General features: G+C 43.0%; 1 protein-coding gene and 1 long non-coding RNA gene across 2 annotated transcripts in view; one reads left to right on the forward strand and one right to left on the reverse strand.

Moving 5' to 3' along the window:
• MTUS2 (microtubule associated scaffold protein 2) overlaps positions 1-24,709 on the forward strand; it is a 495,531-nt gene that overhangs the window by 152,793 nt on the left and 318,029 nt on the right.
• Positions 20,617-24,709, reverse strand: part of LOC125934087 (uncharacterized) — a 6,221-nt gene continuing 2,128 nt past the window's right edge. Inside the window, exons 3-4 of the long non-coding RNA XR_007461202.1 lie at positions 24,333-24,467; positions 20,617-21,162 (exon numbers count right to left, since the gene is read on the reverse strand). This is a non-coding gene — a long non-coding RNA (uncharacterized LOC125934087). The remainder of the gene's footprint in view (positions 21,163-24,332; positions 24,468-24,709) is intronic.

Consider the following 24,709-nt stretch of genomic DNA (forward strand, 5'->3'; position numbering starts at 1 on the left):
CTGCTGAAGGATAAATGAACCTAAGCACTTCCTCATCATTTCTGTGTTTTCGGATAGGGTACTTGCTCACTTCACGGTCACGCATGAGACTACCAAGTTTTACTGTCATCGGGCCTGGGAATGAAACTCAGGGTACTGTTTAAGTGCTCAAAGTACAGCAGGACTGTTACCTCCCTTCAGGTGGGCATACATCTGTCTTAGGAAAACCTAAGATCATATATAAAAACAATTTGTTGTTAGATCCCTCACTTCTAAGGAATAAAAAAGGCAGTACTTTTCTACACTGCCTTTTTGGTAGATCTCCATATATTTTATGTTCTTTCCTCAGAAAAAACATCTCTCGTGGCCGACAACATTATGTAAAAAATGATAACCTGTACAGTATACAGCAGGTCAGGATATAATTTGTGCTCATGGAAATAAATATACCCAGTGTTGCTGGGGGCCTGACATTTTTGTGTCAGCCAAGGCGACCTGAAAGAACTATAATAATTTTTGATAGGAATAGTTAAAGTGTCAGAGTAGAAGTTTTTAAAAGACTAGATGAGACTACTTTATTCTATAAATAAACAGAAGAGGTCAATCAGATAAGAGGAGTTGGGACAAGTTTTCTCAGCTTATATACAGTTTTGTTATGAATTCTCCTCATTAAAATAAATTTTATTTTGGAGTTCAACCTACTGTATAAGCTTTCCTCTTTAATTTTTTTAAAGGCAGGATGAATTCTACCAAATTCTAAAATGCAGATAATGAAGCTAATGTAACATATCTTAATGATTGAGTGAACTTGGTCAGAACAGTTTAAAACACAAGCACAGTTAATATTGTTGAAAAGTCTGAATGGTCATAGAATGCCAGGTACTTGGCCAAATTCAGTCATATTCTCAGTATTTTTTAAGGTAAGAGTTCTAAGGCGATGGCATTATTTTCCTGTATGGTTTTTGCCTTTTTGTTGCCAAAGCATATTCTGAATCTTCTTGTGTTAGAAGGCAAGTTTTCATTTTTAATGAATTTAAGTGTCTGTGAAGGATTATCAGCGTGACGTCCTTAGGACACCCCGGAGAGCACCAGAGCCCTCCATGTGTCTTCTCATTCTAGCAGATGTCAGTAATGGGAAGAACTCAGCAAACGTGTTCCAGCACTCATAGAAGTAGAACATGGTTAGTCAATATTTTAAACTTTGTAAGCCATACCGTCTCTGTTAGAACCACTGAATTCTGCCAATGTAGCGCAAAAGCAGCCACAGACAACATGTAAATGAATGAGCATGGCTGTGTTTCAATAAAACTCTTTGCAAAAACAAATGACTAGCCTTTGGTGGTGGTGATGGTGGTGATGGTAGTTTGCTGAGCAATGGACAGCTGTTTTAGAGCATTGCCAGTCTTTGAGATGACCAGATTCATTCCTATATTCACTCTATTATTCATTCAACTATTCGCCTATTCAGAAATTTTCTGAGGACCTCTTATGGATTGGGCTGCTGGTCTGTGTGTATTCGGGATGTGCAGATTAGATGTATAGCCCATGACTTCGTGAGGATACAGAGGGATGAATCTGTACTTCTAGTAGGAGGTGAGGAATGCTTGATGGGGACATGTATAGAATGCATATAAGGATGGGTACCCAACTCTGTTCATGCAGATAGGGGCTCTGAAAAGATTTTTTAAATGAGGTGAGTTGAGCTGAATTTTGAAGGATAAATCAGAGTTTGCCAGGCTGAGAAGGGGTAAAGGTAGAATGAATACCCATTCCAGGTCATCAGTTGGGGTGACTCAGATCCTTTATAGGGACCAGTTGCTTAGTATGGAGCACCCGGGGATGGCTTGTAGAATCAGGAGTGGTGGTGGGCAGTTAGGTGACACATGCAGTATTTCAGGTTCTTAGGGGGGCATTTAGGTTGAAAATTACAAAAGGCATAAATTGGGGCGGGAGAGAAGTCTGAGCCAAAGATAAATGTGGGAGTTGAAGCCATGAGAATGGATAAGCAGATTCAGGGAAAGAGACAGGGAGGGCAGAGTGAGGAAAAAGTCAAAAAGGGAACTTTCTACCCAATTTAAAGAGTAACTGACGAAAGAAGCCTACAAGAGACAGAACACTGTGGGAAGTATGGAGGGGAGCACCCGGAAAATGTAGTGTTTGAGTCTAAGGAAGAGGGAGTTTCCAAAAGAGAAAGTGATCAAAACTGTCTCATGGAAGACAGGATAAGTAAAAATGCAAAGAGGTTGTTGGGATTGGAAATTAGGAAGCAGTTGGTGACCTAGTTTTGAATGAGCAATTTTAGTAAAATCTGGGGGTGGAAGTCACCTATTTGTAGGCTGAGAAGTGAATGAAAACTGAGGAAATGGAAGCATTGAGAATAGACTCTGCTGTTTCTAAAAATGTGCAGGTGGAGAAAAGAGCCATAGGTGCTAGCTGGAGGGGGGGGAGCAGAGTTGGGTTTTGTTTGGTTTTTTAGAGTGTGGTGGAAGAGATTGTAGCTAGTTTGAAATGTGAGGGAGTGGCCTGCAGAGGGAAGTTGGAGAGAGCTAGTGGTGACTGTGAGAACAGGATCCCCCAAAAGTGGTTAAGAATGATATCAAGGTCTCCTGCATATGGGTACATCTTGGAATAGAAGTAGGACATTGATTCGTCCAAGACAAAGGAGAAGAGGACTAGGTGAATGAAGAACAGAGAGGGAGAAGTGTTGATTCCTCTGTTAAGAATGAGAACAGTTTATTGACATCACCTAAGTGCACTTTTTTTTTTTGGAAGGAGAAGGAGAGTGTGCACTCAAGTGAGTGGGGGAGGGGCAGAGGGAGAGGGAGGGAGAGAGTCTTAAGCAGCTTCCGCCCCCAGCGTGGAGCCCAACATGGGGTTGGATCGCGTGATTATGGGATCATGACCTGAGCCAAAATTGAGAATCAGATGCTTAACCGACTGAGCCAGGCAGGTGCCCCACCATTTCACTTTTTTTTTTTTTATCACTGTTTTACTTAATTTCATGAGAACCATATCATCTACCAAGGAGGGTTTATGTCAGATGGGAAAACATCCCCACAGGACAAACTGGTAAATTACTGAGATGGTACAAGAGAATGTGGTCTAAATATAGTTCTTTGGTGTCTTAATGACACCGGCTGACCCTGGGACTTCTCTCGGAGACTGCAGAAGAGCCATGTGTCTTGAACCATTCGATTTGTTCTGGTATTTGTCTTCATATATCTCTCAGCATTATCCGTTTGTACTTACTACTGAAACGGACGCTGACAATGGCTGTATTTTCATTGTGCAGTCATTCAGCAAACAAAGCTGTCCTATCTTTGGCTTACTTTCATTGCAACTGAGCGTGCCTAATAATGCCCTGGAGACATTTATTCAAACTTCAGGTTTCCCCCACCCAGACCCAAAAAGTCAACTTCAGTGACTCTGGGTTGGAGCATAAGCATAACAATTATTTTTTTCTATGTATTTGGACAAACGCTGCATGTATATTTAGTAAACATTTATTGAGCACTTACTCTGTGTCAGGTTGCTTTTGGCACTGAGGATACAGCCCTGCACAAGACAGAAGAGATCCCACAGGCAGTTGTGATACAGTGCGAATGAATATCGTGATGACAGTGTTCTGAGCTCACAATACAGGAAGGGAATCTAAGCCTAAATTGGGGCGTGGGAAAGAGTCTCAGATGTAGTATGGTAGGAAGGGTGTGGGGTGAGGGATGTGGCAATCGTGGGCGTAGAAGAAAGGATCTTTGAGGCAGAGAGAGTGGGACGTGTGCACATGGGTGTGACTGAAGGTGGAGTGTCGGGCAAGGATGAGAAAAAAGACGTTGGTGCAAACCTGGCGAGCTGTGTTAAGGAATTCTTCCTTTTATCCTAAGAGCAAAGGTGGTGCCATAAAGGGTAGTAACCAATGGCTTGATAGGATTCTGTTTCATTTTTAAAAATATCCGTTGGACCGAAGTTTGGAGACTGGATTTAGGGACAGGAAGGGGTGCACTGGGGCAAGAGGGAGACTGTTTGAGGAGACTGTGGCACCAGAAACGGTAGCCCATCCCAGGTGGTGGCAGGTGGAGGATGGAAAGAAGTAGATGGGTTTTAGGAGGTGGCTTTTGACGGACTCCCTGACTTGTGAGCCAAGTTCGCACCCGAATAGACTGGGAGGGGAAATAACTAAAGAATAAAAAGCAAGGGACAGTAATGCCAGCCCTGGCTCACCTCTAGAGGCAAAAAAACTCCACTACGGATTCTAAAGGGACTCAGCTGAAGTGTATGGCCCTTGTGATTACCTGGTTCATCTGTTTTTGCTTTTGAAACTGATGGTGAAAACGAGGATGCATAATCTAGATTTGACTGTTCCGCGATCTTCGACCTTTGCTGATGTGGAATCTCGAGACGTGTGTCTGATTCATCATTGTGTATGAGCTCCTAGCACAGAGCTTGTCTTCCTAGATTTTATATAGTGTGGCAAGGGGCTGTGCCCTTATCTTAATCCAAAACAATATGAAAACATGACTTGAAAGCACAGGTTCAGAAATTGGAGAGCATTGAGTGGTATGGGTAGGTAGAATCTCAAAACTGGAGTAAGAGAAGGAATCATACAATAAGTATTTTCTGGACACCCACTGTGTCCTAGTCTTTCTAAAAAAAAAAAAAATGTTTTAATGTTTATTTGTTTCTGAGAGAGGGGGAGAGAGAGCATGAGTGGGGGGAAGGGCAGAGAGACAGAGGGAGACACAGAATCCGAAGCAGGCTCCAGGCTCTGAGCCGTCAGCACAGAGCCCTACGTGGGGCTCCAACCCACAAACCATGAGATCATGACCTGAGCCGAATTCGGCTGCTTAATTGACTGAGCCACCCTGGTGCCCTGAAGTCTTTCTATTTCAGCATGTCTTTGTCTGTTTCTCCTGGTCTCCTCCCTCTGGGACTTTGAATCCTGCAGCTCTGTTTGCCTTCTCAACTAGATGTTGTTCTTCTGGAACGTCCCTTCATTTTTTTCCCCCTGGTATGGATCTAGTGGCCCCATCCCTCTGGTTTCTTTGCCTGTTTTGCTGGAATATGCCCTCAGTAATTTCTTAAGAGAGTTAAAGAAAGGCAAAGCAGCAGTGTTTTTGCATTTTGAAACCACCTTTAGTTTGCATTCACTACATTAAAATTTATTTCCTCGGTTGAAAATGATTTTCTTTCAAAATATAAAGACTTCCAGTGTTCCTCAAAAGAAACCCAATGCCAGTCTGAGAAATACGTTCTTGTAGCAGACCTGATGTTTTCTCCCCTCTCTGAAAGCTTTAGAATCTTCTCTTGTCCTCGGTGTTTAAGAAATTTCCGGGTGTGTGTGTGGAGAGAAGGAGGGAGGGAGGAAGACAGAGACAGGTGGAGAGACAGGCGCAGAGAAAGGGAGACAAAGAGGAATTGATTGATATGTCTTGCAAAGCACTTAAACTGCCAGTTTGAAGACCTGTGTGTCCCTTCAACTTTGGGCAATCGTCTTGTTTTTGTTCATTTCTGCTGCCCCGTTTTCTCTTTCTTCCTGGAATTTCTATTATTTGGTTTGGGGACCTCCCAAAGTGATAACTTGAGTCAACTTTTTCTTACCTGTTTTCTCGTACCTCATGCTTTCGTTCTTCATTTTAGACAACCTTACTGGATGTATTTTCTAACCCTGCTATTGAACTGTTCTGGTATTTTTAATTTCTGAGAACGCTTTCATGGTTTCATGATTGCCGCCTTCACAGCATATTGTTCTTTGTTTTATTGTTGTAATATCTTCCCAAATTTCTCTGAGGATGCTAATTAGATCTTTCTTAAAAGATATATTTTGTTGCTTGAGTTCTCCCTGTATCCTTTGGGCCAGTTTTTTTTTTTTCCTTGGTTTGTTCATTTTTCTTGTTTTACGCTGGAAGCTTTCCTCAAATTCATTGTGATCATTCACTCGCCGAGTCAGATGAACTTGAAGTTCATTTGCTCAAACTCCTTGGAAGTCTTTTCGCCCTTCCTCTGGGGCTTGGCAGGGGTGGGGAGGTGGGGGGTAGATACCTGGGTCCTGGACACTGCGTGCCCCCGTGAGGCAGCTCATTCTGTGTCCGCTGTACTCCTGTGGTGCCGGGATCTGCATCTTTGTGCCCCTGGCAGCCCGGGCCAAGAGGCCAGCAGGCTGCTTCCTCCACTGCGGCACTGCCTTTCCGTCTGCTGCAGGCTGCAACCCTCCTCGTCTGCCCGTCAGCCAGGGACTTCCATCTTTCTGTGCCTGTGTTCCAGAATTGTTGACCTATCTGGCTCAGTAAGTACCTGTCTCTGTTCTCTCCGTCATTCTAGGCTGCAGTATGCAAAGTGCTTAGGAGAAGGAATTCAGTAAACGTCGGCTACTCTGATTCACTGTACCTCTTAACATTGAATTACTCCTATTTTAAGGCATCTTTGATTAACAGGGGGAAACATACCCCCGTTCTGCCTGCCATCTCGAGCTGGTGGTCTCCTTAAACCTAGTCAGAGCTGGGGACCTGCGCTTCTCAGGGTGCTGTCCAGCACTGCAAAAACAATCCGCTTCATCAGCCTGGTAAAAGCATCATGACAACTGTATTTTTAAAGGCACTCCGTGGAAGACGTGTTACGTCATCACAGTATAATTTTCTGAGTTTTTTCCTTAGCACGTAGAGGAAGTGCTTTCATTTTTCCTCTTCTGAAACGCTAAAGCCTTTCATCAGGACACAGATGATTCAACTGCACTTGCTCATAAAAACGTTGTGCCTTTTAATTAGCTTTGAGCCTCTGCCGATTTCCCTGAGACTCACTAATGGGAACAGGATCCAAGGACATTACCAATTGTCCACGTTTATAACCCAGCATTTGGGTAACTTCAGATTTGGAATCACTTAAAAACAATGAATTCTTCTAACTCTATGAAGTGGGCTAGTACAAGGTCACCTGTATTTGACCTATCTTTTTAAGCAGCTTCTATTTATAAGCGGATCTGTCCAGCAACAAAAGCATGACATTGGAAGTATTCATATTACTTGTCCCTTGTGCTTATTTGCTTCCTGTTTCTAGCACTCTTTTATGCCTGTTCCTGACCCTACCACCCCTTTCTAAGTCCCTTCTCTTATGTGGAGGCTCTGATTCATTTATCCGTTCGCCAAACACGTGTACGTAGGTTAACTCTCCCTGGTGGTTTTTTCATTCCGGTACGGTAGAAAGTATATCGCTGGATAATTGTGTAAAGGCAGTCACTTTAGTCACAGAACAAGATCCAGACAGAAATGCAAATGCAGATACTCAGATCCTGGGGATCCTAACAATCCAAAAATGCTCAATCTCAGTTTTTAGATTATCATAAGAAATTAAATCTTGAGATTTGGACCTCAGTTAAAGACACACTGCATAACTAGGAGAGACCGTTTGGTTCTGCAGATGATATATTGCTCATTTAGCACAGCGTTCTGTTTTTGCCTCCGACCAATCTCTTCATAATTCCCAAAACATGCACAAAACCAGACCAAGCGACTTGGACTAGTTTCGCTTTCTGCTGTGTGTAAGAAACAATGCCAGTAAATCACCACTGTCAGTTCAGTTTTTCATCTCACCGTTCCTAGATTATGGACACGTCTGTAATGAGGTTAGCAAAAGCTTGTGTGTGTGTGTGTGTGTGTGTGTGTGTGTGTGCGCGCGCGCGCGCGCTTTTACCCTTTACCTCTGGCCGGACAGAGTTTCTGTGTAATGTCTGGGATCTGAGCCTCTCCCCTGCCCCCGCCGTGTCCACACCCTTGCCTCTTCAGGCATCATGTACCTACCTGGTCTTCCTTACGTGCCTTTCTGGGCTTTGCTTTGCTGAGCACAGAGAGTCACCCCACAGGCTGCCCAACCAGTCTACAAGAAAGCCTTCCAGGGGACCCTTCTGGCCAAAGCTTGCTAATACTCTTTTTGAAGTGAGAAGGATTTTCCTAAAGTCCCCACACGTTGTATTTTCAGGTGCACATGATCTCAGTGGGGCCTGGCTTCACTACAGTGGCTCCCTTTGAGATTTTGCAGGTATGTGTGCCTCTTCTTGTTCCCGTAGCAGAGGATTAATTTCTCCTTGTCCTCCCCACTTCCCCCCCCCCCCCGCCCCACTAATCAATCAGTAAGACCTGATTGGGTTTTAACTTGAATCTATCCACTCCGCTCCCTTCCCGCTCTCAGAACATCACAATCTGTCCCCTCAGTTACACCTCCCGGCTGAATTCCCTACCCCCAGTTTTGACCTTCTCAACCCCACCCTCCACACAGCAAGTCAAACCCATTCTTCTGCCTTTACAGTTCTTTCCTGGCTCTCCCTTGCTGTCAGGGGAAAGACCAAGCGCCTTGATATCAGTCAGGTTCCTCCAACCTCCCTCTCCATGAGCAGACCTGGTTCTGCCCGCCTTGCTCAAGCAGCTTCCTCCCTGAGACACCCTCTTCCCTTCTCTTGTACCTGACTCAGCTCTCTCCTGTTTACCCTTTGTGAGCCGGCTCAAGCTTCCCTCGAACGACAGCCCGTTGTCAGGGAGCCCAGGCTGGGCTCGTTCCCTTTGTGCCCCCCCACCCGGCTCTGGGCTGTTGCGTGTGTTGTATGACTGTGCCTATTTCATTGGGATTTTCTGCACGTGAGTGTCAGGCCGGTGTTAGTGGGGTTAGCGGGGCCCAGGCCTCATGTATTTTTATTTTGCGAGAGCTAGCATGACACCCGGTGTGTGTTCTGTGGGTGTTTCCTGAGCTCAGCTGAACTGAGTGCCCTTGTGCTCTTTTCTTTGTCTTCCTTCTCCTGCTTCCCCCGTTTTACCCTCCTCAAGGCGGTTTTCATTCCCTGGCCCTCCGTGCTGGTCTCAGGTGGCTCTGTGGCTCGCTGAGACAGGTGCCTCTGCTTTAGTCATCTCTCTTTTGGGTTGAGCAAGGTCTGATCGCGTCATCCGTCTTCTGCCTGATTTTCTGTATCTTCCGTCCTGCCTCTTTATTTTCCTTTCCAGAAGCTAGTTAACTAGCTGGCCAGCCCTTGTGCTGTCTCTCTTAATAACAGCTTAAGTAACAGCTTTATTGCAACAGCATTCACATACCATACAATGCACTCATTTAAATTGTAAATCTGGTGGTTCTAAGTCTGTTCACAGAGTTGTGCAACCATCACCACCATCAATTTTAGAACATTTTCGTGACTCTAAAAAGAAAGAAACCCTATACTCATTATCAGGCACTCCTCATTTTCCCTAAGCCCCAGCCCCTGACAACCAATCATCTACTCTCTGCCTCTATGGATCTGTTTGTTGTGGGCATTCCATATACTGCAGTCTTATAAGATGTGGCCCTTTGTGTCTGGCTTCTTTCATTTGCCCTAATGTTTTACCTCCGTCCTATATTGGTCTGCTTGAGCTGTCATAATAGAAAATCACAGCCTGGGTGGTTTAAACAGCAGAAACGTGTTTTCTCACAGTTTTGGAGGCTGGAAGCCCAAGACCAAGGTGCCAGCAGGATTAGCTGCTGGCCAGGGCTTTCCTCTTGGTTTGCAGATGGCCACCTTCTCACTGTGTCCTCACATGGTCTGTTCTCTGTGTGTATGTACAGAGAGAGATCGCTAGTGTCTCTTCCTCTTTGTTTAAGGACACCAGTCCTACTGGATTAGGGCCCCATCCCTCTGACCTCATTTAACCTTAATTACCTCCTTAAAGGTCTGTCTCCACATATACTCACGTTGAGGGTTAGGGCTTCAACGTACACAGGGTGGAGGAACACAGTTCCGTTCCTAACAATTCCTTTTTATTGCTGAAGGATACTTCATTGAATGGACATGTCACAATTGATTTGTAAATTCATCAGGGGCGTGGATATTTGGCTTCTTTTGGCCACTTTTGGTTGTTATCCATAATGCCACCGTAAGCATGTGCGTACAGGTTTTTGTGTTAATATTTGTCTTTACTTTTGGATGTGCCCCTACGAGTGGGATTGCTGAGATATTGTAGGTAACTCCGTATTTAAATTTGGGGGGACGGCCAGACTGTTTTCCAAAGCCATCGTACCATTTTATAGTCCCTCCGTCAGGGCTTGATTCTGATTTCTCTGTAGCCTCCCCTACACTCGGTATTATCAGCTCTTTAAATTCTAACTCTCCTCTTGATGTGAAGTAGTGTCTCATTACAGTTTTGATTTACATTCTTCAGTGACTGGAGATGTTGAGCATGTGATTATGTGTTTGTTGGAAAATTTCCATGCATATAAGCTATTTGTGTATCTTCTTTGGAGAATTGTCTACTTGGATTCTTTGCCCATTTTGTTAAGTTTCTTTATTTATTTTGAGAGAGAGAGGGCACATGAGCAAGGGAGGGGCAGAGAGAGGAGGAGAGAGAGAATCCCAAGCAGGCTCCACCCACACCGTTAGCGCAAGGCCCAGTGCTGAACTTGATTTCACCAACTGTGAGATCATGACCTGAGCCCAAACCAACAGTCAGATGCTCAACCGATTGAGCCACCCAGCTTCCCCCTTTGCCTGTTTTTAAATTGGATTGAGTTTCCAGAGTTCTTTGAATAACTTCAATACAAGTCCCTTATCATGTACATGCTTTGCAATATGTTTTTTTCCCCCCATTCGGTGGTTTTGACTTTCTTGATTGACTTATTTGAAATAAAAAAGTGTTCAATCTTGATAACGTCCAGTTTCTCTGTTTTGCCTTTTGTTGTAAGTCTTTGTCTAACTCAAGTTCATGAAGACTTCTGTCTGTGTTTTCTTCTAAGAGTTTTATGGTTTTATCTCTTAAATGTAGATCGGTCATCCATTGCAAGTTCAGTTTTGCATGTGGTGGGAGGTGAGGGTCCAGCTACACCCCTTTGCGTGTGGCTGACAAGTTTTCCCAGCACTGGAGCTTTTCTTTTCAGTGTTGATGATTTGGCTTTGCTAAGATGATGGAATCATCTCCGGATTAGAGAATTTACCCTACCTTCTGGCTGGCAGCTCATTCCATGTCACTCCTGTTGGTCCGTCTCCCTCCTTTTCATCCTTCTTCACACTCCGGAACTCCACTTATATCCAGATTCACAGCTGTTCTATAAATGTTGAAGTTGCTAGTTAAGCCTGGGTGCCATAAATCCCGCGTGATCAGCCATCCTGGTGTTCCTGGTGGTGCTCAGGGGTTTCCCAAGATGTGGGACTTCTACAGCTGAAACCGGGACAGTCCCTGTGTAAAGCTGAGGCCTCACTGAGCTGGTGGAGAGAATGCCCCACTGAATTGAGCCTTGTCCTCAAATTGCAGAGGGTCGGATGTTAGCTAATCTGCAGTCATCTGAAAACTGGAGGCTAGAGGACCCATTTCCCGGGTGTCTGACTCACACACACCTGCGAAGTTGGTGCTGTCTACTGGCAGGAGGCCCCAGTTCCCTGTCTGTGGGTCTCCACACAAGGCTGCTTGAATGTTGTGACATGGTGCTCGGCTTCCCCCAAAGAGATCAAGAGACCAAGGAGGAAGCTGTAATGTCTTTTACAGTATAGCCCGGGGAGTTTCACACCCTCAGTGTTCTACTTGTCACACAAGGCAGTAGGAGGGGATTCACTGTGGAGGGTATGGATAGGAGGAGGTGAAGATCATTGCAGGGGAGGGCATCTTGGAAGCTCAAAGACTTGGAGTCTGGCCTGAGATTATACCCTTGATGGTAATTGTATCAAGCCCACGTCTTTGGTAACAACCCTGAAAGATGCCCCTTCCTTTGCTTTGTTTAATTGTGTCCTTCTTTTCTCCCGCGGGAGAGTTGTGGCCTTGTTATTAAAGAATTTTGTTTACGGTTTCCCGGTGTGAAGGACACTTGGTTAAAAGAGTTGCTGTTTGTGCATAGTCCTGAGCAAGGTGAAAGAGGAGTTGCTTCTCAGCGGTTTGAAAAAGCAAACCGCCTCTCTGCAGAATGTCTGCAAAAGAAGAAACTTTATCAGAGCAACTAGGAAGATCTAGGAAGATCTAAAAAAACGGCTTCAAATAATACCTTGCCTTGTACATATAAATATGCCAGGAAGAAAACCACCTCTCCGACATAAAATTACAAGGAAAAAAAATGGGCCTCGCATAAAAACTCTGAACCACTCTACTTGATTTTGCCTTCGTGTTAGGTCTTTTATTCCTCCAGCACGAGGTCCTGCCTCTGTTCTGGCCTTGCTCTCCCCCTTTCTACTTCGGTAGGCTGTAAGCCCTACTTGGGGATGCTTTTTCTTCGTTTGTGAATTTCCCACAGTACCTCGTGAAGTGCTTGCCAGTGGTGGGTGTCCGTGAATGGATATTGGATTGGACTAAGATCCATTTCCTTTCTTAAAGTCTGTTTTACTGCCTGGATGACAAGAAGGTTGGACAGTGATGCATGGACCTTTATCAACATAGTACTGAACCTTAAAAGCACTACAGTTGGTCCTAGTTGATCGAGATAGTTTGAGCAGAAATATTTATTTAAATATATATTCAAAGGACAATCAATACAAAAAGGAAACAGGCAAGAACAAACCTACTCCTTCAAGTTTCATTGAAATGTGAAGATTTTCACTCTTCAAGAGATTTCTGTCTCGGAAGAAAAAATAGCATCACTTTGAAAGAGCGACACATCATTGAAACATCCAGTAGCAGCAAAACCTCCTTTGTTGTTCAAACAGAAATTTATTTTTATGGGGTTTTCTTGGACAAAAGTTTGCAGGAATATAAAGCCTTAATAAAAATAAGCGAGTGTACTTCAGCTTCTGTGCGTGGGACTTGAATATTTGATCCCAGAGGGGATTTTTTCCATAGATGTTTATTAATTTTGAAGTTATTTTCATTAATTTCTCCGTTACCATTAAATCCATTTGGAAGGGTCTTTGATCTGCTGTACAAAGTGTGTCATTCACCTGTCTCTCAGAAGGGTTTTTTTTTGTGGAGGACACACAATGATAGACCAAATTCTCTCTGATACAGGCCCTTTGACAATGGTGATGCTGACAGAGATTGGAATGATAGCGTTGCTCTACCTTAGTGTAAGCCTGTTACTCAACCAAAGACAAGAATTATATGTTCTTTTTGAAAGCCTTCTATTTTGATGCAACAGCTTTATTGAGATGTATTCATATGCTACATAGAATTCACCCTTTAGAAGGATACACACATACACACACACACACACACACCCGCAGAATTGTGCACCCACCCCCACAATCAATTTTAGAATATTTACATGACCCCAAAAAGAAAGAAACCCTGTACCCATTGTCAGGCACTGCTCATTTCCCCAAGCCCCAGCCCCTGGCAACCAGTAAACTTCTTTCTATGTCTACAGAACTTCCTGTTGTGGACATTTCATATAGTAGAATCATACAATATGTGGTCTTTCGTGTCTAACTTCTTTCACTTGAGTTAATGTTTTCGAGGTTCATCCATATTGTAGCACGTATCAGTACTTAATTCCTTTTAATGACTAAAAAATATTCCAGTGTATTGGCATTGGCATTCCATGCTTCGGTTATCTAGTCATTAGCTGATATATATTTGCATTCTTCTGCCTTTGTCTCTTATGTGTCATGCCGCTATGAATATTCATGTGCAAGTTTTTGTGTGGATGGACATATGTTTTCATTTCTCTGGGGAATATACCGGGAAGTAGAATTGTTCTGTCATATGGTACCTCTGTGTTTAACCTTTTGAGGAACTGCTGGATTGTTTTCCAAAGTGGCTGCACCATTTTACATTCCTACCATCAGTGTATGAGGTACCATTCTCTCCCTATCTTGCCAATACTTGGTAATGTCCGTCTTTTTTGTCATAGTTATTCTAGTGGGCGTGATGTGGTGTCTCATTAAGGTTTCGATTTGCATTTTCCTGATGCCCAAGGATATTATTCATCCTACCATATGCTTATTGGCACTCTGTATATTTTCTTTGGAGAAATGTCCACTCAAATCCTGGCTCATTTTAAAATTTGGCTACTTTTCTTCTCATTGTTGAGTTATATAGTTATCCATACATTTTGTTTACTTGAAAGCCATCAGATATATATTTTGCAAATGTGTTCTCCCATTCTTAGGTTGTTTCCCCCCACTACTATCTATCTATCAATCTATCTATCTATCTATCTATTTTGAGAGAGAGATAGAAAACAAGTGGGAGAGGAGAGGAGAGAGAGAGAGAGAGAGAGAGAGAGAGAGAGAGAGAGAATATGAGAGAATCCCAAGCAGGCTCTGCACTGTCAGTACAGAGCCCAAAGTGGGGCTCAAACTCACGGACCATGAGATCATGACCTGAGCTGAAGTCAAGAGTCAGAAGCTTAACTACTGAGCCACCCAGGGGCCCCTCCCCCCACTACTTTCTTGGTAGTGTCTTTTCAACCTAAAAGCTTTTCACATTTTTTCTCCGTTTTACTGAGAAATGATTGACATATATCACTGCATAAGTTAAAGGCTTATGGCATGATGGTTTGATTTACATATATTGTGAAATGGTTACCACAAGAGGTTCAGCTAACATCCATCTTCCATATGGATACAATCAAAACAAAAGAAGGAAGAATACAGGAAAATATCATCTCCTTGTGATAAGAACTTTTCGGATCTACTCTTGACAACTTTCCTGGATATTGTGCAGCAGGTGTTAGCTTTAGTCATCGCATTGTACTTTACACCTCCAGTGCCTATTTATCTTATAACTAAAAGCTTGTACCTTTTGACCGTCTGTCTCCAGTTCCCCCTCTCCCAACCTCCTGCCTCTGGTAACCACAAGTCTGATCTCTTTGTTCTGTGAGTTTGTTGTGGGGTTTTTTGTTGTTCTTTGTTTTAAGATCCTCGATTTGAGATCATACAGTATTTGCCTTTCACTTTTTTTCTCATTTTTAATGGCTGAATGATATTCGTGTGTGTGTGTGTGTGTGTGTGTGTGTGTGTGTGTGTATGTAAAATAACTTCTTTATCCATTCATCCATTGATAGACCCTTGTTTCCATGTCTTGGCCATTGTAAATAATGCTGCTATAAATATGGGGGTGCACATATCTTCTTTATGTCCTTTGCCTTTGGATATATTCCTAGAAGTGGAATTGCTGGGTTATTTTAATTTTTTGAAGGTTGTCAGTGTTGTCTCCCATTGTTGTTGTACGAATTTCCAAGCCCAGGGGCAGTGCACAAGGGTTCCTTTCTCTCCCCTTCCACACCAGCATTTCTCTCTTACCTTTTTTGATGGTGGCCATTCTAACAGGCACGAGGTGCTATCTCATTGTGGTTTAATTGTGAAAGCTTTCACCTTGAATGAAACTCAGTTTTTTCATTTGTTGCTTATGATTTTTGTGTCACATATAAGAAATTATTGCCTGATCTGAGGTCATGGGGATTTATAGCTATGTTTTTTTTCCCTATGAGTTTTATAGTTTTAGCATCATGAGGATTTATAGCTATGTTTTCTTCTAAGAGTTTTATAGTTTTGGCATCTCCATTGAAGTCTTTAATCCATTTTTGAAATGTTTTTAATATGCCGAGAGGTAGTAGTCTAACATCCTTCTTACACACATATGTATCCAGTTGTCCCAGCACCTTTGCTCGACAAACGATTTCTTTCCCCCCATTGAATGGTTTTGGCAGCTTTGTCGAAATTCAGCTGACCACACATGTTGAGTTTATTTCTGGGAACTCAGTTCTCTTTTAAGCTGTGTCTGTCCTTACGCTAGTACCACACAGTCTTGATTATTCTAGCTTTGTACTGAGTTTTGAAAATGGGAAGTGTGAATCTTCTAACTTTTTTTTTTTTTCAAGATCAGGGACTTTTTGTTTGTGTTCTCAAAATTTGCACTATTCTGTGTTTTTTGAATTTCCATCTGAATTTTAGGATCAACTTGTCAGTTTCTGAAAAGAAGCCAGCTAGGATTTTGATAGGGATTGCACTACATCTGTAGATCAATGTGGGGAGTAGCACCATCTTAACAACATTGAGTGTTCTAATCCATGATTGCTTTCTACTTTTTTGTGTATTCTCTAATTTCTTTTGATAATGTTTTGTAGTTTTCAGAAAATATGTTTTACACTTTGCGTATTAAATTTATTCCTGATGTAGCCACCTTGAAAATATACCTGAACCCCCAAATTTATTTAGATTCTCATTTAGGATTAGGAAAGTAGGCAGGTAATTTGGATTTATAGTAAAGCAAAATGAAATATTACAGAATGGCCTTTTCATGAAATAGCTTTATAGTCTAGAGGCAGTGTATTTCATACTTTTCAAGCACTTTGGTGTAAGGAAAATTAATACGAAGCAAAACCCAAAAAGCCTCTACTTTGGTTCTGCCATATAGTTGACCTTTGAACAATGTGGGGGTTAAGAGCACCGATCCCCCTGTGCAGTCGAAAATCTGTGTGTGACTTTTGTCTCCCCAACTATTTCACTACTGATAGCTGTTAACCTGAAGTCTTACTATTGGCCAGAAGCCTTATTGATAACATACAGTTGATTAACACATATTTTGTATGTTATACATAGTATATACTGTATCCCTACAATAAGCTAGAGACAAGAAAAATGTTATACAAAATCATAAGGAAGAGAAAATACTTTTACAGTACTGTACTGCGTTTATTAGAAAACATGTATAAGTGGCTCCACACAGTTCAAACCTCTATCGTTCAAGGGTCAACTGTCCTTGGAACTTTGCCAATGAAGGGATTGCATAGCTACCTTAGACAATGAAATGGAAGGCCCTCATTTGCTTCTCTTTCCTAGTGGGGATTGATGATGCCGCATACATACCTCAAGAGTGTGTAAAAAGCTTGGTTATCTACATATTTCATGTTTCTGGAGAGAGCAGAGCAGGCCTTCGAAGCAGGTCCATATGGATTGGGAGCAAGGAAAGGAGCTTCACTTGAAGTTTTTGTGGTTAGGGAGTAGGCAGGGTGAGTGGTCTGTACTCAGGCAGGTGCTTGTGTGGTTTGACTTTGTCATAGGCACCGAGGGGAAGACACCAGGCTTGCTTCTGAGCTTTCTTAGATGGGGAGAGAGGGAGAGCCCTGATGTTTGATGATTAAAATGTACTATAGTTAGTTGAATTTGAACTTGTTGAGTAAGCCACTATAGTGCCGTCTGAGGCTTGCAGCCTGAGGCCATTAAGGAAGGTGAAAGTTCCATCGAATGCCTTGCTCAAGAGCCCAGCTTTATGTTTTCTGAGAAACAAAATGATTGCCTTGTTTACTATTAGTCATGTTTAGAACTCCAAAAGTGGATAAGGACTGTCATAGTGGGAGCTTGTATTGTGGCTGTAGGAAGTGCAGAAACACGTGTCACCTTAATTTTATGTTTTGGGTCTCTGTAGTGCAGAAAGATTCTCAGAGGGTTTTTTAACCTTAAAAAGGGCAACCGTTGCTGCCACTGGCTAGACCAGACAGCCAGGCCAATGGCAATGGCTCAAGAGTATACAAATGTTCACATGGGACTGACTTTGACCAGAGCATCCTGTGTTAGAAGACTCTCTGAGGTTTGTCTAAGTGTGCTGACCGTTGGGTTGTATCCTGTTCAGGAACATCTTGGTTAAAGGATTAAAAGCAGTAGCTCTTAACAAGCTCAGTCATGTGTGTGTCAGTTATGTTCCCACCTGGAAAATGCACAGACTTCGCATTGCTGTTCATCAGTTGATCCTAGCGGGCTCCCCAGGTAGCCAGTGGGTCTGGGGGAGTAGTGATCTCCTCTCACACTGTGACATCAGATAAGGGACTGAGGACAAGGAGGCCACCCCCTTCTGCAGGTGGGCTATGCCATAGGACCCAGGTTTGGTTCCACCCTGTAGCAAGAAGGCCAAGCTACCTCTGCTGAGTTTGTGAGCTTCTACTTCTATAACCTAAGGCATATTGGGGACCTTGGTGTGGAGGGCCACATGTTCAGGGCAGATGAGAGCTTTACTTTTTAGGGGAGACAGTATGTACCTAGCAAGTGCCACTCTAATATGGTGTCTTGCAGGACCGATGAGGGCAGTTTCTTACACGGAATCCCATGAGCAACTTATAGCCATTATTGGTCGTCTAGGGACTCCAGAAGGCATGAGAGGAGGTTGCTAAAGCTCCACAGTGAGAGCATCTCCAAGGGCACTAATGAAAGTGTGTGTCGATTGCTATTTGAGCAGATTCTAGAGCCTTTTTTTTTAAATTTTTTTTTAACGTTTATTTATGTTTGAGACAGAGAGAGACAGAGCATGAACAGGGGAGGGGCAGAGAGAGGGAGACATAGAATCGGAAGCAGGCTCCAGGCTCTGAGCCATCAGCCCAGAGCCTGATGCGGGGCTCGAACTCACGGACCGCGAGATCCTGACCTGAGCTGAAGTCGGACGCTTAACCGACTGAGCCACCCAGGCGCCCCTAGAACCTTTTATTGGAGGGGATCCCACTGAAGGTGAGCCAGTTTGCAAGTAACAGCATAAATGTGCTTAAGTAAAATTTGCAGATGAAGAATATTTTGCCTCCCGAACCCAAAAGAGTCTAAAAGATCCTGGGCTTCTTTTCATTTTTTGGATGCTAACAACATCACTAGCTGTTTCTTGACAGTCTCAGGGATGGAGTACCCCCCAGTTTACCAAATAATTTTTAGGAATTTAATTAAAGTGGCAGGGCCTTGCGCTGTGTGTAAGACAGTAGCCTATCCCTTTTCAGTGAGCCTGTTTGTATTTATATGTTCTGAATGAGTGTGTCAGATGAGTGTCCTCAAAGGGAGATGTTATCACTGTAATGTGTGTGCACCTACGCTCCCAGAGAAAGGTTGGATCCAGTTGAGATCTAGCCTGCAGAGATTGTGTGGTGGCTAGGCTGTTGAGCTAGCCCATGGGTAGCCGCTGCATGAAGATCTGCTGTGTCTCTTCAGAAGTGAAGGAAAACAGTGACTGAGGGGCCAAGAATGGGCCAGATTGGCTTGTTAAATGAACGGCAGTGGTCCTGTAGGAAGGGTTTCAATTCTTGCGGCCCTCGCTTTAATGTACACCAAGTCATATCACTGCCTTAACTGTAGGGATGGCCTGCAGGGTCCCATTTTGTCAAGCCAAGTTTTTATGGGTCAAAAACTTACCTCTCTTCAAACGTATCAGTCATAGAGCGTTCATGCCCACTGTGGGATAGCGTAGGGCAGTGGGTGCTCTGACGCTGGGGAATTTGGGCAAGATGGTAATTCTTATGGTTAGGGTGAAGCGTATCTGGGTTTCCTTCATTTCTTGTTCAGTAATTCCCTTAAGATGATACAATGTTATAGGGGATACATTTTTTAAATTTAATGAGATCCCCAGGTAGAGCTGTAGTTTGAGGCCCAGTATTGATTAGAGGCACAAAGTTTTGCCAGTTGGTACATTTAAAGAGATGTTAAGATTAATTCAGAAGCTATGTTGTCAAGGTGCGAAAGTCAGTGCTCTTGTATCTTTCGGTGGATAAATTCTTTTAGTAAATTTTGGATTTCCATTTGGGTCCAGCTGTAGCCCTCTGTTTCGTTTTTTGTTTATTCTGCCAAATCCGGACTTCTTCTTCTCTTCTTCCTTCCCCCACCACCCTATTCTTTTCTTTCCCCTTTGTTTTTACTAAGGATTCTCTCTTCTCCGCCTGTATTTCTAGATTTCCTCCAGAGAGCTTCAAATCAGTATCATCAGGGTTGGAGGCTTCCCCCATGGCTGGGGTTACTTTGTAGGATTTAAGGACCCCAGGCTTAAAGAGGATTCGAATTAACCCCTTTCACTATACTGCAGAGATGCCATGGGTATTTTTCTCTATAACCCTGAGAATCAGGATTTTTGTTGCAACAGAGGCATAGGCAACAGCAGCAGCAACAGAGTCCTGCTGAGCCATTTGCTGTTAGGAGTGCTGACCTCAGCACTTCACATAATGGCTTTTTCTCTTTTTTGTTTTTTACCCCTAATGACTGCTTTTCTCATGAGTGATCACCCAGTGGACCTGTATGCAGCACAAGGTGGTTTTTTCCCTGAGTTTGGCGTCAGTTACGACTCCGCTGTAAGACGTGCAGAGAGGTCCAGGCTAAGATACATGACCCAAGGCCATGCCAAGGACCCCGCCCCAGTCACATATTCCTGTCTCCAAAAAACCAGTTAATTATTGCAACTTCCCCCTGGGGTCAGGTTAGTCCCTGACAGAGGCTCCGCAGGACTCTCTAACGCGGAACAGAGCAGCATACCTCAAAGCACGAGCTAGCCAGCCAGCAGCAACTCCAAGGGCATGTTTTCTGTTAGGCAGCAGAGCCAGCTTGCAAGCAAACCACGAAGAAAGGCCCCCCGTGATGGTGGTCTCCGTCTCCGCATCCTGGTCACGCCACCTGTTGTTGTGGTCACCCTGAAGAGACAGGGTGGACCCCACCCCAAATTTGGTTTAGGTGTCAAGACTGATGATGCCAGACGCAAAGCAGTTTACGAGGGAGTTTCTTACTTACTAATTGAGGTGTCTGGGGAGAGCAGTGCTGGCCTCTCCCGCAGGTGTGAAATGACTTGAATGAGCGAGGGAAGGATCCTGGCTCAGCCTATCGTATTGTCAGGGGTTGGGGCAGGGCGGGGAGAGTGCCCTTGGAAGTGGACTGGGGCTTGTGTAGTTTCACTCTTCGGCCTCAGGGGGCAGCCCTGGGCTTTCCTATCAGCTTTCCCGGATGTGGGGTGCAAGGGGGCAGGGAGTATAAGAGGGGCGTGGGTTTTGAAACCTGATAACTCTTCGCAGTTAAACATAAAAAAGGGGAATCTGACAGTCCTAAATATTTTATCTTGTTGATGTTGTAAATGAAACTTTATTAATTTCACTTTTGGATTATTTATTGCAAGTATATAAGAAATACAGTTGACTTTTATACATTGAACTCGTTTATTCTAATCGTTTTCAGAAATTTCACAGGATTTTCTACATACAAGATTGTGTGATCTACAAAACGAGAAAGATTTGCTTCTTGTTCCCAACCTGCGTGGCTTTTAATTTTCTTGCCCAATTGCCCTGGCTAGAACCTTCCGTAAAATATTGAGTAGAAGTGGTGAAAGCAGACATCTTGGCCTAGTTCTTGATCTATGGGAGAAACATTTAGTCTTTTTCCATGAGTATGGTGTTAGCTATGCATTTTGTTTTCATCCACTCATCAGGTTGAGGACATCTTTCTATTGTTTCTGGTTTGTTAGGTGTTTTATCATGAGATGATCTTGTTATTGGTCAAGAGATTTTTCTGCATCTATTGAGAAGGCCATGTCATTTTTCTTCCTGTGGTACAATACATTGATTTCCATGTTAACCCAATCTTCCATTCCTGGGATAAATCGCACTTGGTTACAGTATGTAATACTTTTTATATGTAGCTGGTTTTAGTTAGCTATTTATTTGGTGAGAATTTTGCATATGGAAGAAATTATTTTCTTTTCTCATGATGTTTTTGTCTGGTTTTGTTATCAAGGTAACGCTGACCTATAGAATGAGTGTAGAAGTGTCCTCTCTCTCTCTCCCTCTCTCTTTCTGTTTCTCTGGAATAATTTGTGAAGAACTGGTGTCAATTCTTATTTAAATGCTTGATAGAATTCTCTCTCAAAGACATTTGTGCTGGGCTTTTCTTTGTGGGAAGTTTTTGGATTACTAATTCAATTTCTTTGTTGTAAGTATATTGAGATTTTCTATTTTTTTTTCCTTTGTGTTTTTCTGGAATTTGTTCCTTTCACTAGGTTGTCTGATTTGTTGAGATATAGTTGTTCATAATATTCCCTTATAATTCTTTTTATTTTTGCAAGATTAGCAGTGATGTCCCCTCTTTCATTCTTAATTTTACAAATTGAGTCTTCTCTCTTTTTTCCTTGGTCAGTGTAATTAAAGGTTTGTCGACTTTGTTGATCTTTCTAAAAACCAACTTTTGATTTTGTTGACTTTCTCTTTTATTTTTCCATTTTGTTATATTTATTACCATCCTAGTATTTATTATTTCCTTCCTTCTGCTCAGACTTCGTTTGCTTATCTTTTTTCAATGTCTTTAGATGGACTTTTAGTCCATTTAGTCCATTTAGATTTACTTTGTTGCTGCGACATCTTTCTTCTTTTTTTTAAAGTTTATATATTTTGAGAGAGAGAGAGAGAGAGAGAGAGAGAGAGAGAGAGAGAATCCCAAGCAGGCTCTGCGCTGACAGTGCAGAACCTCACAAACCATGAGATCATGACCTGAGCTGATACCAAGGGTCAGACACTCAACTGATTAAACCACCTAGAAGCCCCATCATTCTTTTTTAATGTGGGCATTGCAGAGTGCTTCAGTGATATTCATTCTTATGGCCAATCTCTACCATTGGGCAAATCTCTTAGTCATGACTCTGCTGGGGGGTGTGGTAGGGACAGTGGTCTGTCCCTCTAGGAGTGGCACTCCTGATTTACAAATGGGTGCTAGGCGGGGGGGGGGGGGGCAGTAGCTTCTGGTCTTCTCCCTTTACGTCTCCTGATATTGAACCTCTAGCCTACAAGTAAGCCAGGACAACAGTGATTTTTGGCCTTTTGTGCCTGGGGTAGTGCCTCTGCCTTTTTACTTGGGACTGGGTGAAGGGTCCTCTGACCTCTTAGCCTCTTGCTTGCATGTAATTTAGCCTCTGCAACATGGACCTAGGGGAGGGATAAGGGTGGGAAATGGTGGTAGCCTGCCTCTCCCGGTGAGATGTGGTACCTCTTGCCAGGGGGAGAGGAAACCTGTTGCCTTGGCCACAGCCACCCACATGAGAGCTGTCATCATGCTGAGATGGACAGGGTTGCAGAGGAGGAAAGGAGTGCATTAGGCTCAAGTGCCATCCAATCTATTTTTACTGGATTTAGTAGATTTCCATATGTAAATGTTTCTTTATTCACTGTATGCCTTTGGAACAATTTCTGGAAACTGCAAGTGATTGTTGTTTTTTAAAAATAATTTTTACTGGGGCACCTGAGTGGCTAAGTCGGTGAAGCATCCCACTTTGGCTCAGGTCATGATCTCATGATTCACGGGTTCGACCCCCGCATCAGGCGCTCTCTCTCTCTCTCTCTCTCTCTCTCTCTCTGCCCCTCCCCCACTCACACCCTGTCTCTCAAAAAATAAACATTAACATTTTTTTAATAAAAAATAAAATAATTTTTACTAATAATGGTTGGTTCACTGGAGAAAGTGTCCAGGGAGCTTGTGCCACCATTGTGGAAGAGGTCTCTCTTATGTGTGCTCAGTTTTATTTAACATTAATTGTTATCATTTGTTTACTGAGGGCTTATTATGCACCTTGATAGGTTATTTCTGTCAATATTCTTAAATAGCCCAAGGACACTGAATAATTGCAAAAACATATTCCCCTGACATGCTGCACTTGAAAAATAGTAAGGAGTGCACATTTTTCTAATTAAATTCCTTTTTTGAGAAACTAAGATTAACCTAAGGCACATTCACTCAGAGCAGCTGAATGTAATGCACAAGAGCACCTTTCACAGGGCAAGTGGGCATGTCATCTTCTGTTGACCTTTTCAAAGTGTGGTCCAGGCACTACTGAATGAGGATCGCTGAGGTGCTTGTTTAGAAGACTGAGTTTTGAGCCCCAGCCCAGCCTAATTCTCATGCAGAGAGACCAGTGCAGGTCAGCTCACACACAGGCTGCATTAATGTGTGCAAGCTTGATTACTGCAAACTTCAGCTAAACTTGATTGAATAATAACGTCAAAACCACCGTGCTAGACACTGGTGGTTTCTCAAGAACAATAAGACCTGCTCTTCCAAACCCCAGAGGTATGTAAACTATTTGTGAGATTTATCTGGTAGAAAGAGAGACCGTTGGATAGTAGCTTGATGTATAGATTATATAAAATTTAGAAAAATTATGTATACTGAGAGTTGGGGCAAGACATACTCCCACAAGTAGCCTACACACACACACACACACACACACACACACACACACCCCATGTGCCTTTATTGGAAGGGAGAGCTGGACTGGACTAAGGGAAAGTGAAAGCCTGGAAGTCACTTAGAGCCTTACTTCGTGTGTACTTGGGTGCCTGCGTTGTTGAGTCCTCTCTCTACATGTTCTGCCGCTACCTTTCTTCCAACGGCACGAACAATCATTGAATATGGGTAAGGGTAGGGTAGAACAAATTCCTCCTTGAGCATTTCCCATGCCCTTATTGCCTTACATAATGATTTAAGAAACTAAGTTTTCATTCTTAAATATTAAATGAATGTTTACTACGTGCCAAGGTTCTCTGTTAGAAATTTTGAACTTTCCTTCATTCCCAAATATGGGTTTGTTTTCTTGGGAAAAAAATTAGTCCACGTTCTTCTCATGTGACTTGATGTAACCTTAGGTCAGTTATTGATTAACTGGGCTGGGAAAGAGGTTATATATAACCAAAACTAGTATCCAAATGTAGTGGGTTTAGTGTATACTTACTGTTGAAATTGCATCTGATTTTTTAGCAACTCTTTTACTGTTTTACAGGCACTGTTCAAAATTGAGTTGGCATAAACTTAGTGTGAAGATGGCATCTGATACATGGGGATACTTTCATTGTTCTGGGGATATCACCTAAAAGTACGCAAAAGGATAGGAGAACAGTTGGAGGCGTTGACATGGCATTTAATTGCTGATACAGAAAGGCCATTATTACTTATTAAGCAGTGATTATTTCTCATCATATTTGAACGTTTTTCCCCCAAGCATTAGGACAGAACTGAATCGGGAATACTGCAGCCCCAGCTCTCTGCACTCACCCAATTTTTCCTCCTCCTCCTCCTCCTCCTCCTCCTCCTCCTCCTCCTCCTCCTCCT

This window comes from Panthera uncia (assembly GCF_023721935.1).
Source record: "Panthera uncia isolate 11264 chromosome A1 unlocalized genomic scaffold, Puncia_PCG_1.0 HiC_scaffold_16, whole genome shotgun sequence".
In the NCBI taxonomy this organism is placed as follows: Eukaryota; Metazoa; Chordata; class Mammalia; order Carnivora; family Felidae; genus Panthera; species Panthera uncia.